Source organism: Pelodiscus sinensis, chromosome 28 (genome assembly GCF_049634645.1).
Source record: "Pelodiscus sinensis isolate JC-2024 chromosome 28, ASM4963464v1, whole genome shotgun sequence".
Taxonomy (NCBI): domain Eukaryota; kingdom Metazoa; phylum Chordata; order Testudines; family Trionychidae; genus Pelodiscus; species Pelodiscus sinensis.
Genome location: NC_134738.1, coordinates 13,380,538 through 13,394,560, shown reverse-complemented (window position 1 = coordinate 13,394,560; position 14,023 = coordinate 13,380,538). Strand labels below are relative to the sequence as shown.

Here is a 14,023-nt window from a genome sequence, read left to right as displayed (position 1 = left end):
TTGCTTCTGGGGAGGGGGGAGCATCGCTCTGATGACGTTAGCCCAGATACAAAAGAGATTATCGAGAGTGAAACGGAGACGGGGACCTGCTGCGGGGCCGTGACTCGGACATGCTCGGTGAGTACATTCAACAAGAGGGGATGCCGTAAACAGGCAATTAACATTCCTTTTAGCAAATCTGCACCTGCGAGCAGAAATGAGCAAAGAAAAACCATAACACAGGAAACCAGAAGCTCTTAAAGGAGGCCAGACACAAAACGGACCCATCACCATCTCCTGGTCCTGCCTTTATCAAATTCCTAGCTGCATGTCACCAGTCAACAGGGTTATTACTTACGAAGGGCTGCACCTGTGTGTGATGGTTTGCAACAGAAAGAGTAAAATAAAAAGTGTGGAATAAAACTCTGCTCTCCACATGCTGCATCTTCATTTAACTCTTCTGATTCTCTCAGACTTTTCCCCCTGGAGTGCTTCATTAAATAAATACCCTGATGAAATTAGTACAGTTAAGACATAGCAGCTGCTCTGTCTGGTAGTATTTCAGAGGCTGATTTTAAGACTGGCTGAACACACACAAATCCCATTAACCTCACCTACAGTTGTGGGTACTTGGCCTTTCTGGGGAAAAAAAACCCAAACAGGCCCTTGCTTGCGAGCACTATGTAGCGAAAAGTACATAGCCTAAAAGGAAGCAGGTGGACTTTGTGCATAGACACCAAATGAATGGCTTGTCTACACTGCCATTTACAGAGTTTGTAAAAACTTACAGAGTTGGGTTTTTTACAGTGGCAGCACTTTAATGTCAGCTGTGTAGACATACCCTTGGAGGGCTGGGCTTCGCTACAGGGAAGATTGACACTGCCATGATCAATGTTCCGGAGTTTGATTTAGCAGATCTAGTAGAGACCTACTAAATCAAACTCAGAGGGTGCTTCCATCGGGGCAGGTATTCCTTTTCCTATGAGGAGTAAGAGAAGCTGATGGGAGCATTTGCTCCCAATGACCTCCCACTGTGGGGACAAACTTGAATGAAGGTACACTGACTACAGCTATCTAATTTACATAGCTGGAATTGCATATCTTAATTCGACCTTCCCCTGTGGTGTAGACCTGAGCTCACTTAGAAGACCAGGGATCTATTCTTAGTTCTATTGCTGAGTGCCTATGGGCAAGACACTTCTCCAGTTGGTTCTTCAGTTTCCTCATCTATACCATGGGGAGAGCGATACCTCCTTTGGAAAGTGCTTTGAGACCTACTGAGGAAGAACACTATCATAAACACTAAGCATCATTATTTACTATGCCAGTGGGAAAACTCCTGTTGACTCAAGTTTTCAATCATGTCCTAATTTAAAACAAAGAAAATACCAGTATAAATTTGGAGAGAGGTCTCCACGGTCTCAAACTCCAAGCCTCCGGGCTTCTGGTCAGCACTGCTCCTGGTTTTGTTGCAAGGATCCCTCGTAGTAAATCAATAAAGGAATAAAAGCAGGCAGTCGGGAACTAGCAAGTCTGGCCAAAGAACTGTGTTCAAACAGGTTGTGTCTCAAAGTTGGCCAAAAGGCCTTAACATGAATCTGCTGCTTCTCTTTTGGCCTCTCACTCAGACAAAAGGATACAAATTAAATGACTTGCAGCAAGTCTGGCTGGTTTTCCCCCCACTCACCGACTGCCTCAGTCCAATTTTTTTGAGCTTGACGTACCAACTTCTCAATGCCAGCTGAATTGGAGAGCTTCTTGTGTCCCAACAATAGCATTAGATTGATTTTCTGATTGCACAACCAAAGTAGTGAGGGGGAAGCATTGATTTGATTTGTCCTGAAGCTTCTGGAAAGGCCTGGAATCTAAGAGCCTGCTCTTTTTATTTATTTACTTGGCCTGCTCCTCTGGAATAAAAAGTGGTGTGGACCGCCAGCTGATGCAATCAAAGTCCCTATTGCTTAGAGGCCTGTTGCAATGCTTAAGCTAATCAGCTGTGTCAAAGAAAAACATGTTTCATTAGCTCCCCAGGCCCTTGTGAGAAAACAAATTTGCACAACCAGAAAGTGGCAGCAAAAATGACCAAGAAAAGGAAAGAGAGAGACGAAGGCCATTTGGAAAAACGAAAGTATCAATTTAGGTGCTGGTCAGTGTTCCCTGTAAGCCATGTGTTTGTGTGGCTATTCAGGAGAGATTCAAATGCCACCCATCTGATTGGCAGAGTGCTCCCTGCTCAGGTTTTTGTTTCTAGTGGTGGTACACATTCACACTTGCTTGGGTGCCCATAAAATTATTCCACACATGAATGGAAACTATTAGAGGGCACATTGGTCCTGGTGGATTTTTTTCAGGAAGAAAATGGGTTTTCACTGGAAAATGAACCCATTAGGTTCCCTCTCATCATTTAATTTTTCATTAAAAAACCAGCCGCCTGGAATCATTGGAACAACAGTCTCGTTTCATGGGTTTAAACTGATTTCAGAAGTAGAAGTCAAGAATTTCCCACAGGGTTTAGGAGTGGAATAGTAAGCAATGGGACAGGGCAGGAGTGAGGGGCATTGGGAGAGTCGTGCGGAGAAAAGGACTCTGCATCTTTAAAAGCCTCCAATGAGGGTGTTTGTTGAAATGTTGCAAAGAAAGTACAGGTCTCAGTTGTGGTAGCTTCAGACCAGTCGCTGCCCCCTTTAAGCCAAGCAGAGGGGTGGGGAGGGGCATGGCATCTCACTGCCCTGAATTGTAGGGATTAGTTCTTGCCGCCACTTACAAAGAGAATGGGACTGAATCCTAAGAGTTCCTTTGAATGCTGCAACTGAATGATTTATTATTCCGTTAAAGCCTCTAAAGAGGAAAACAAGACCTCGTTGTCAGCTCTGATTTATATTCTCTCATTTCGCAATTCAATGAGCGGGCCAGGTGGGCCTTGCTAGAAACGGCTTATGGATTTTGCCCAATGAGAAATAATTGTATTTGTATTCAGAGTTTATTTTCTTTCCTCTCTCTTTTTGGATCTTTTCCTCGTTTTCCTTTCCGGCCCCCTTCTCAAAGATCAAACTAAAAGGCTGGAGCAGGCTGAGTTGTTGACTCGAGTCCCACGACTTGAACTCGAGTATGACTTAAGTCGCCTAGGTGACTCAACTCGAGACTCAACTCGGGTTCATTGTTTGTGATTTGAGACACGATTTGAGACTTGCTAATTTTGTTAAATTGACTTGGTGAAAAAAATTGTCCGAAAATGCCGATATTGACGGGTTGTACAAAAGTGACTTGACATTTTTTAAATTAAGACTTAAGACTCGACTTAGGCTTTGACTCGAAAGTGACTTTAGGGACTCGAGACTCGACTTGAGACTTGAACTGTACTGACTTGAGACTCGACGTGGACTTGACAATGACGACTTGAAGACAATACTGGGAGCAGGTCACTTGCTATTTTGGCCATTATTCTTGTTTCTCAGTGGTGCAGCAACAGCTAGCAAGTTATTTTACGCTTAGCCTCTCCATGATGCCAATTGCCATAGAGCAGCGCTACTCAACGTGTGGCCCCTGGACCATTTGTTTGGAGCCTACAGTGCAGTTTGGGTTTACAGTACCGTTTGGGTTGATACGTGTTTTAGTAGTTACATTCTTGGACTGTTGTGAAGCCAAAACAAAAAAGCAGTCAACAGAATGGTCTTCTGTTAATACGCGTTTTAATAGTTCGATTCCTGGACTGTCATTGCTCATTAAAAGTACTGTCATATGGGTGGAAATTGGGTAAATATTCCATGTTATTAAGATCAGCAGAACTGACTTAAATGGGGCCTGCATGGTGTGTAGTCTTGCCTTAATCTTTGTATTCATGCCCATCAGTGTGAAAGAAGCTATTTGCATATATTTGCCTATATTTGCATATATATGCAACGACGCTTAAGTTGCGGCCTTCAGCATATGCTCTGAGTATCCTTGTGGCCCCCAGGGATTCCAAAGTTGAGTAAGTCTGCCATAGAGGGACAAACCTTGCCCACTGGAAAAGAACTGATGCTATACCATGACCCCACTGACGTTAATGAGAATTTTGCCATTGATCCAGTCGGCGGGCATGTCATGCTGGGTATTTAGGTTTGGAAGTGAAAGAACAGGTTTTGGAAATAGATGTCGCTTGCTTAAAATGCATTTTTCTATTCTTTCTGGGTTTCACAATGGGGTATAAAGGCCCCATCAACACTTTCAAAAACAATGTCTTTTCTTTTTCATTTTCATGAAAAACCTGCAAAAATATCAGTAAGATGGATTCCCCCCCCCAAAAAAAACAAACCTCACTTTCCATTGTCTGACATTCAGTGTTCTTTGTCCCTGTCCTCTCTTCCAGAGGGGGGAGCACACAGTTAATTACAGAGCAGTCGTTAATCAGGACATGTTCATTAAATCTCTCTTAAAGCTCTTTCAGGGTGAAATTCTATTTTAAGGGCTTGAGGCATTGGCATTGTGCTTGTCTTTGCAGGTTCATGAAGTTCATCTGCAGTAAAAACACAGGCCTCCTTGTTTTTTGCAGATACAGATTAATCCAGCTACCCCCCCTGCAACTTTTCACCCTCTGTGTTTGCAGTTTCACGATCAAACTCACTTGTGAACGAGATGTGTTAAAAGAAGGAGAACATAAGAGAACATAGCAGTACAGTAGCATAGATTCATCTGCCAATAAATTGGAATATTCTGCCCAATTCTGGGCACCACATTTCAGGAAAGAGGTGGAGAAATTGGAGAAGAGAAGAGCAACAAAACTGATTAAAGGTCTCGAACACATGAACTGTGAGGGAAGACTGAAAGAACTGGGTGTGTTTAGTTTGGAAAAGAGGAAACTCAGAGGGGACATGAGAGCAGTTTTCAAGTACCTAAAAGGGTGTCACAAGGAGGAGGGAGAAAAATTGTTCTCCTTGACCTCTGAGAATAGAACAAGAAGCAATGGGCTTCAACTGCAGCCAGGGAGGTTTATGATGGACATTAGGAAAAACTTTCTACCTGTCAGGGTCGTTAAACACTGGGATAAATAGCCCATAGAGGTTGTGGAATCTCCAACACTGGAGATATTTAGGAGCAGGTTGGATAGACACCTATCAGGGATGATCTAGATGGTGCTTGGTCCTGCAGTGGGGGCAGGGGACTGGCCTTGATGACCTCTCGAGGTCCCTTCCAGTTCTAGTGTTCTATGATTCTATGAAATACATCTTTCTAGGAAAAGGCTGCTTGTTACTTCTTTTATAGCAATAACCAGATGCAAAGCAGCATATCCCACTAAGACCTCAGCCTCCCTAGGTACGTCGCATGGTGTAGAAAACATGAGACCAAGATACCCTTGCTATCATTCCCCCCCCCTCCTTGACTAGACATGGATCTGGTCCTTTTGGCATGGGGAAGTGAAATGAAGTCCTCACTGCAGCCAGTAGTATCCAGCTCTTCCTCCATGTTTTTGTAATCCACACAACTAGGCTACATGTACACTATGAGTTTTGCCACAAGAGCCTTTTTGTGCAAACCCCCCTTTTTGTGCAAGATCGGTATACCTCCAAGGATCTTGCGCAAAAAGGGGGTTTTGTGCAAAAAGGAAACGTTCACACTGCTTGTTTTTGCTCAAAAACCCCTAGCGCAAAAACGGATCAGATGAAAGTATGCAAATGAAGTGCAAGAAAATGTTAATCCATGCTTCATTTGCATAGGCTCTTGCAGCAAAACTCGTAGGCTACGTCTACACTACAAGGTTTTAGCGCGAAAACCCACAGAGCATCCACACCTCAAATGAGCTCTTGCGTAATTAAATGGGCAGTTAAACTGCGGATCAGAAGGCTTTTTCCGCCGTAGGTAAACCTCCTTTTCTGAGGCATAATTGCTTTTAGCGCTACAGCTATTGCGCAAGAAGGCAAGTGTGGATGCTCCAGAGGGTTTTCTTGCGCAAGAAACCCTATGGGAAAAAGCAGAGGTGCTTTCTTGCGCAACAGCATGCATGCAGTATGGACGCTATCTTGAGGTGTGGATGTACTCTTGCGCAAGAAGTTTTTGTGCAAAAACTCTTGCGCAAAAGGCTTCTTGCGTAAGAAGCATGTAGTATAGATGAAGCCCTATCCCATGGAATGGCATTTGGACCACTTACAGTGAGAGATGAGAACAAGGGAGCTCTCCAGCCAAAGCTGAAAGCCAACTGGCTTTATAGTTCAAGCTGCAGCAGCTTCTCTGCTAAGCTCCAGAGATCCCAGGTTCAAATCTGCCCGGTAGTGGTTCCACTTAGACACAAGAGGTGTTTCTAAGCTACAGGGTTTTTAAAAAAAAAAAAAAAAAAAAGTAGCCTTTTTTTCTAAAAAACTTTACCTGCATCTAGATTGCAGCTGCATTCTTTCGAAAGTAAATTGAAAGAACGCGGCAGTTTTTTCGATCGCGGCAAACCTCATTCGATGAGGAATAACGCCTTTTTTTGAAAGTACTCATTCAAAAAAAGGTGCTATTGAATGCAAACTGTGCTTTTTCAAAAGAGAGCATCTAGGCTCTCTTTCGAAAAAGCAGCTTGCTTTTTCGAAAAATCTGCTTGTAGTCTAGACATTCTCTTTTGAAAGAGGCTTTCTCGAAAAATTATTTTGAAAAAGCCTCTTTCAAAAGAGGCTCGTAGTCTAGACATAGACTAAGTCTTTAGGCAGTGAAAGGAAACAGTTCTTTCAATTAGTGAGACTCGTTTTGTCGGGGAATAGCGTAATCCCTAGGAATATTCAGATCAGTTTACATGACATTCCGTGATAGAGCTCCACTTGAATTGCACAAATAATATGTGCCCTTAACATTAAAACGTCTCCTCTTGGGAGAAGTCATATCTCCTGTGATTATCTATTGACATGTTTCCTTTTCACCAGGTGGTTTCTCTGCTTGTTTATCTCTAGCCTTTAGCTAAGGCAAAGACCTTTCATTAAAGAAAAATTAAAGAAAGAAGAGGACAAAACATAAGAACATAAGAACGGCCGTACTAGGTCAGACCAAAGTTCCATCTAGCCCAGTGTCCTGTCTACTGACAGTGGCCAGCACCAGGTGCCCCAGAGAGGGTGGACCGAAGACAATGATCAAGGGATTTGTCTCCTGCCATCCCTCTCCAGCCTCTGACAAACAGAGGCCAGGGACACCATTTTATCCCCTGGCTAATAGCCTTTTATGGACTTAACCTCCAGGAAATTATCTAGCTTCTCTTTAAACTCTATTATAGTCCTAGCCTTCACAGCCTCCTCTGGCAAGGAGTTCCACAGGTTGACTACACGTAAAGGTACACGTAAAGCCTAATGATATAGGGCAAGGGTGGGAAACCTACGGCTTGAGGGCTGCAACCAGCCCCTTGCTTGCCTGGATTTGGCCCCTGAGGCTTGGGGTCTCCCTGATGCAGGGCTGGCACTTCTGCCATGTAGCCCCCCCTCCTGCCCAGACCCTGTCCCCCTACTCTGCTCCTGCACCCTCCCTCCCATCCAGACCCCACACCTCAAGCCTGCTTCCCAGCAGTCCTCTCCCATGTACTGAACTCCTCATTTCTGGCCCCACCCCAGAGAGGACGGGGGGGGGGGGGGGGGGTCTATAAAATCTACTAACCACGGCTCCGAAGGCTCTGGTATGTGAGGGGAATGTGGGACGTCTCTTTCTCCTTCTCAGTCAGTTTTTTTTCTCAGCTGTGTGTGGCCCCTGACTGATTTTTCTGAGTGTCAGCAACCCCTGACACAAAAAAGGCTCCCCACCCCCGATCTAGGGCCTGGTTTGCATCCATAGTTTTGTGGCTGTCTCTATGTAACCCCCTATAGTGTTTGAGCATCTCTTCACTCAAACTAATTTAAGCACCTTGATTTGCAGATGGGAACCTGAGGCACATGGTAAAACAAGTCACTTGCGTATCGCTACACGAGGAGCATGCAGCTGAGTCAGGAGCAAAACCTTCGTCTTCTGTGTGGTGGGCCAGTTCTGTCGCCACTAAACTGTCCTTCCTCTCCACCCCCACGGTTACTGAAATGATTTTCGCAAGGTCCCACAACAGGCCAGTGACTGCATCAGAAATGGACGGTTTCCTGGCTCCCTGACCAGCTCCCTTGCTACTAACTAGACCACGCTCGGCCGACAAGTAACAGATGACTGGAAGCTGCATTAATGTCACTTAGAAGCCTAAATAATTGATAGCATCTATGCACTGGGTAGACATCCAAGTGGCACTGGTTCAGCCTGGAAATAATTACAGGTGTAAAAGTCTGGCCCGTAATCTTAAAAAAAAAGGGGAAATTAAAATTGCAAAAACCTTCTGCTGTGGAAAAATAAAGCATGCGGTAATCTCTTTTATTGGACCAGCTGCTGTCCACTCTCAAAGATTTTGATCAAAAGCCAACTGCAAACAATTGATGGACATCTACTGGCCCACAGTAGTGTTTGAGGCAGGTCATTCATTCCCCCAATTTTATAGAAGCACAAAGAAGCTAAGGGACTTGCCTAGGGTCACAAAGTTGTCAGTGGCAGAGCTAGGAACAGAATCCGGGAATCTTACATTTACCACCCAGGTACCACATTGATGGACACAATATAAACACAAAGATTCCCATCACATGATTGTCCTCAAGGACTAGGTTTGGTAGTCAAGCTTCATTCAATGGAGTGATTTTTTTATTTACAGGGCTAGGAGATAAAACTCCAACACTGGTGGTTAGAACAATCTCTGGCCATGAACCAAGGGGAATAAAATGAGTAGAAAGAAAAGATCAATTGCTTCCAAGGGAATAGTTCAGCCCGATTTTGCCAACACTGAGTGCTGCTTCTGCTAGAAAGCATCATCCATGGCAGTCACCTGGTGTCATTTTCCCTTCCCTCTCCTCCCTCCACCCCTAGTCTCCAGACAGGGTACAAACACAGTCTAAGGATGTCTCTAATGGGAAACCAAAATTAGCACACAGACAAAAACAAACAAGAACTACTCATTATGAATTGTTAATAGCCTGTTTACAGCTGAAGCTGTCATGGAAAACAAGAGAGTCTGCTAAGTCAATAATTTATTTCAGGCCCTGGAATTAATTAGGGAGACAGTTAAATAATTGTCGGAAACTGAAAATACATTTGGAGTTTAGATGGGACTGGCAAGTTGCAGGCTTGTTGTTTATTGCAAACCCCCCCCCCCCCACACACACACACACAAGTACAAAAAAAAGACATGCCGTATCCAGGGGTCACTGGGGAGAAGGGAAATGACAAACTGTCCTTTAGTTAGGGCCAGGAGTACTTCTTTGGATGAATAGAGCACCCAGCGGAGACCAGAGGACTGTAGATTTAGGACTTGACTACACAACCATTTCGTTCCGTGGTTCTCAGTGGGCCATTCATGACCCAGTCACGCCACGGCAGATGTGACTTCTCATGTGATTTAGTAACTTAAATCCGGGGTGGGTACCTTTGCTGACTGCAGATGATAATCTTCAGAAATTCGAGAGCTGGATGTGTGTGCGGGGCTTCAGCCCTGTGGGGTGTATCTTACTTGAGCAGGGGGTTGGACTCGATGACCTCCAGAGGTCTTTGCCAACCCGAGGAGTCTATCGGCTGGGATCAGGGTGTAACCTGGGTAGAAGCCCCTAGCTCCACAACCCTGCCATGGGCAGAAACTTTGAACATCCGCCACCTCAGTGTGGTAGGTGGAGAATGGAGGGTAGGGCGGGGAAGATTCCGGGAGCCATTCTGTAATTATAAAAAAGCCACACGCGGCTTACGAGCTGTAGTTTGGCCATATTTGGCCTCTCTGTGGCCCACACAAGAAAGTGCGAGCTGCCTTCCCGGCCTAGCGTGGTAAATAGGTTGAGACTCACAAATTAAGCCTGTGCCAAGTTGGGGTCTGACACACGCCTGGAGTAGCCTACCGTGCACTCCATGTCCACGTTGGCCGTTCGTGAGTTTTCATCCATCTCACGTCAGAGCTTACCAATGGATGGTGGATGCAAGGAAGCAGGCCCACACGCAAACTTAGGACCGGTCTACATGTAAATCTTAGGTTGGCACAGCTTGGCGAGGGAGAGATTTTCTCCCTCTCAGGAGATACAGTTAAACCAGCCGAAATCCCAGTGAATTCTTCCTTCGATTTAGTTACCGCCTCTTGGGGATGCGATGGAAACACCCCTCTCATACTGTAGCAAATGTCTATTCTACAGATAGCGCTACCACGGTCCAGCTGCAGCCGCTGGCCAACCTGCCTGATCTGGGAGCCCAGTTTAGCCTAATGCCACCACCTCGGCGTGTCACCGTGGATTCTGTGATCCCGCGCAGCCATCTCTTTGCATCGTGGCACCCACACAGCACAAACGTTCAGGGAGAGGGAATTCGACGCACCTTGTTACAGTGCAGCATTCATGTGGAAAAAGGTGAGAAAAGAAACTAGGTGAAGCGAGATATTATTCATACTCACACACGGTCCATGCTAATCAGTGGAATCAATTGACATGGGGGGTTGGGAATCTCCATCACTGGAGATATCTAAGAGCAGGTTAGATGAACACCTGTCAAGATAGGTCTGGATCCATGGTGTCCAACATGCCAGCCACTAGCCACATGTGACTATTTGGCCCACTGAGTGTGACTGGCTCATAAAATTATTTACATTTTCAGAATAATGTGAGTTCGCTACAGCATTAGCCACTATAGTGACTACTGCTTCAGAACTGGTTGGACATCACAGGTCTAGAGAGTACTTAGTTCTACCGCGAGGGCAAGGGACAGGATTAGATGACCTTCAGAGGTCCCTTCCAGTCCTACAATTCTATACACACACACTTAAGTACCTTTTGGCTGTTTGTCTGCACACAGATATACACACAAACTTGTGTGTTTAGGCAAAAGTGGGTTTTACCCATGAAAGCTCGTGATACTATTAATTTTGGTTTCCTTTAAGGTGCCACAGGATGACTCATAGTTGTAGTGAATTTGTGTATGTGGATGAATGTGTGTGTATGTATTTGTATATCAGTGAATGTGTGTATATCGACAGTGTGTACACATAAGCAGTTCATTACATATCAAGGAATGGATTTGTATGTATTCTTTGTGGGTGCTGTGCCTGTTTTCCCTTTGTGTTTGAAGTTTTCAGCTGCCTACAACACGTGGCATTCAAAGCCTCGGCGTTATGAGCGTCAGAACTGTCAGGAAGATTAACAATAGGCACTTGAAAAGAAAACAATAGGTAGTTAAGGAGCCGTTCTCGGCATATGATTTATGGGAGGGGTTTTTATGACAGAACCATGACTTTGAGATTAAAAACAGTGCACCTTCCCCGACAACCCAGGTAAGTGGGTGTTCTGAGGAACAGCTTACTCGTTACCAAGAGGTGCTGTGCCTGCTGTTTATTTCTTAAAGGCGTTCACACTCTCTAAAGCTTCAATCCTAATCAAAACCAGTGGTCTAGATGAGGGCACGTCCATTGAGGCTGGATCTATGCTAAGGATGGGAAATACACCAGAGACGGATCACCCAAGTTAACCCCTGGTGGGCTGCCGATGCTTTATTACAGCTCCCGTTGGCTGCGGATCACCATTCCCAACCAATGGGAGCTACAGGAAGGGACACAGACCGGGACACCACTTCCTGCAGCTCCCATTGGCCGGGAATGGCGATCCATGGCCAACGGAAGCTGCAAGCAGCCCTACCAGCGGATGTAAATAAAGTACTGGTAGTCCATCTGGAGCTAAGCCTGGAGAACCACACCCGGTCTGCGGGCCTCTTCTTACCCATCCTCGATCTCTGCCAAGATGCTGTAGCTGATGATTTGGTCCTGAATGTTGAGCAGGTTATTCGTACTTAGAAGGAAGTCCTCCCAATTAGGAATAGCCCATTTGAAGCTTCCTGTCCTTCCCCGGCTCCCTTCACTCACTACTCCACCATCTGTGATTTCTCCCAGAAAAATTGCACCCCAGCCAATGCAAAACCCTTCTTCCCTTCAGCTTCTGCTGCCTGTTCTTTTCAGCTTTCCCGCACCTCAACATGCCTTCCTCCCTCCCTCTGCCACTTTTACTAGTCTGTGTTGTTCTTGCTCTCCGCCTCCTTGTGCCGTGTTTCTCCATTCACCAACCGAACGCATCAGGTTGTCAACACAGTCTCATAGGATCTCAACTTACACCCACGTTGCCCGGGTAGAAGTGACTCTGCAAGGTGCAAAACATGGCGGAACCCAGCCCCACAGATTGTAGGACACTTGCTTGGCTTACTGAAGTGACAACGGTGTCTAGTAGTACAGATTGGACCTCTCTAACCTGACACCCTCGGGAGCTGACCGGTGCTGAACCAGAGAATTTGCCAAACCACAAGAGGTTGAGATTGTCTAGCCGCAGCACCAACATTTCCACTGCTTACTGGGCTGTTAGAAGACATTTGGGGTACATTAGAGCTAAATAACCACCTCAGGAGCCAGGACTGGTGGCTGGAAACAAACTTTAGGGGACTGCGGGAAACTTGGCCACACTCCTGTGTCACATGAAAGTCATATGTGGGTCCTGCAGCTTAGCAGGCCTGGGATGGAATTTTCCATCTCTGCTGTACCTAGCTTAGCACAGTCTGGGAGCCTGCAAGCTCAAACAGCAGCTGGGTTTTATCAGCTTTAGCCATGCCTTGAGCTGGGAAACTATTGAGCAGTAAACTACAGAACGGGATTCCCCCCAGAACTGAAGGGGCGTAAGTATTTCTGAGTGCCTGTTACTCCTTTATGCATTGCTCTGCCTATGCTTATTGGCATATTACTTTGCAGTAGCTGTGTAACCATTGGGAAGTATTACCCTGAATCACTGCTATTACAGGCTTATGTCTACACTTGCTCCCTAGTTCGGACTAGGGATGCAAATGGAGCATACCGAAATTGCTAATGAAGCACGGGATTTAAATATCCCATGCTTCGTTAGTATATTCGTGGCCAGACGCCATTTTGGATTTGGGGTATTGTGAAATAAGTTGCCCCGTGTAGATGCGTTATTCCAAGAGAAAACCCTTCTCTCGGAATATCTTTTATGAGGTTTAACAGTTATTCCAAGAGAAGAGTTTCTCTCAGAATAACGCATCTACACGGGGCAATTTATTTCACAATACCCCGAATCCAAAATGGTGGCCAACCGGGAATATGCTAATTAAGCATGGGATATTTAAATCCCGCGCTTCATTAGCAATTTCGATATGCTCCATTTGCATCCCTAGTCCGAATTAGGGAGCAAGTGTGGACATAGCCATAGTGAGATTAATAAAAGCAACTATCCCTAATTGACTCTGTCTTGAAGAGAATCCACAACCCTTTTGGGCCCTGCCCCTGTGAGTTGACAACCAGCTAACTCAACTCATGCCAGACCATGGATGTTGCCGGACCAGAGAGTGTTGAACTAGAGAGGTTCAATCTGAACAGGAAAAGGAAAGAGTTTGAGTCACCTTCTAATAGAGCCAAAACTGTCTTTCCACTGATTTGAAAGGGGTTGCGTGAGGCCAATCGAAACAGCATATGCAAAGGAGGACATCTCTATAAACAACCCTTTTTCTCTTGTTCTGTTTCAGGTCTTCCTTCTAGAGTTAGGAGGTCAGAAATGTTTATGGCATTTCTGATAGACCTTTTACAACAGGGTTGATGGAATTTTCAAGGTTTTTTTATGATTATTATGAACTTCAACTTTGCAGGCAGCAGGGGATTGTTTTGCTGGGGCTGTTCTGAATAGGGACTGACATTTTGCTGGGAGGGAGCATGCACTGTACCCATCCCATTTTCTGAGTCGTTTGGAAGGCCAACGTAACTATTTTTTTGGTTCTGATTTGCTTCTCAGCTCTGGGAACTGCTTCGGAAGGACTCAGCTCCAGCTCTTTTAGCAGCTGGCAGTATCAATATAAAAATCTGGACAAGATTAAAATGAGGACAATTATTTTCCTCTGTAAAAAAAAATGCTAACAATTGTGATACGCCCCTGAGCAGCAATTCAGCGCATGGCCCGTGTTTTGTGAAAACATCTCAGATCCAATGACCTTTTGGTCAATCATCAGGCAGATTCCTATCAGAAGTCTGCCCTGTTGC

General features: G+C 45.3%; 1 long non-coding RNA gene across 1 annotated transcript in view; it reads right to left on the bottom strand.

The window, feature by feature from the left end:
- Positions 1 to 8,996: 8,996 nt before the first annotated feature.
- The window catches only part of LOC142820959 (uncharacterized), a 124,146-nt gene continuing 119,119 nt past the window's right edge, over positions 8,997 to 14,023 (bottom strand). Inside the window, exon 3 of the long non-coding RNA XR_012897990.1 lies at positions 8,997 to 10,323. This is a non-coding gene — a long non-coding RNA (uncharacterized LOC142820959). The remainder of the gene's footprint in view (positions 10,324 to 14,023) is intronic.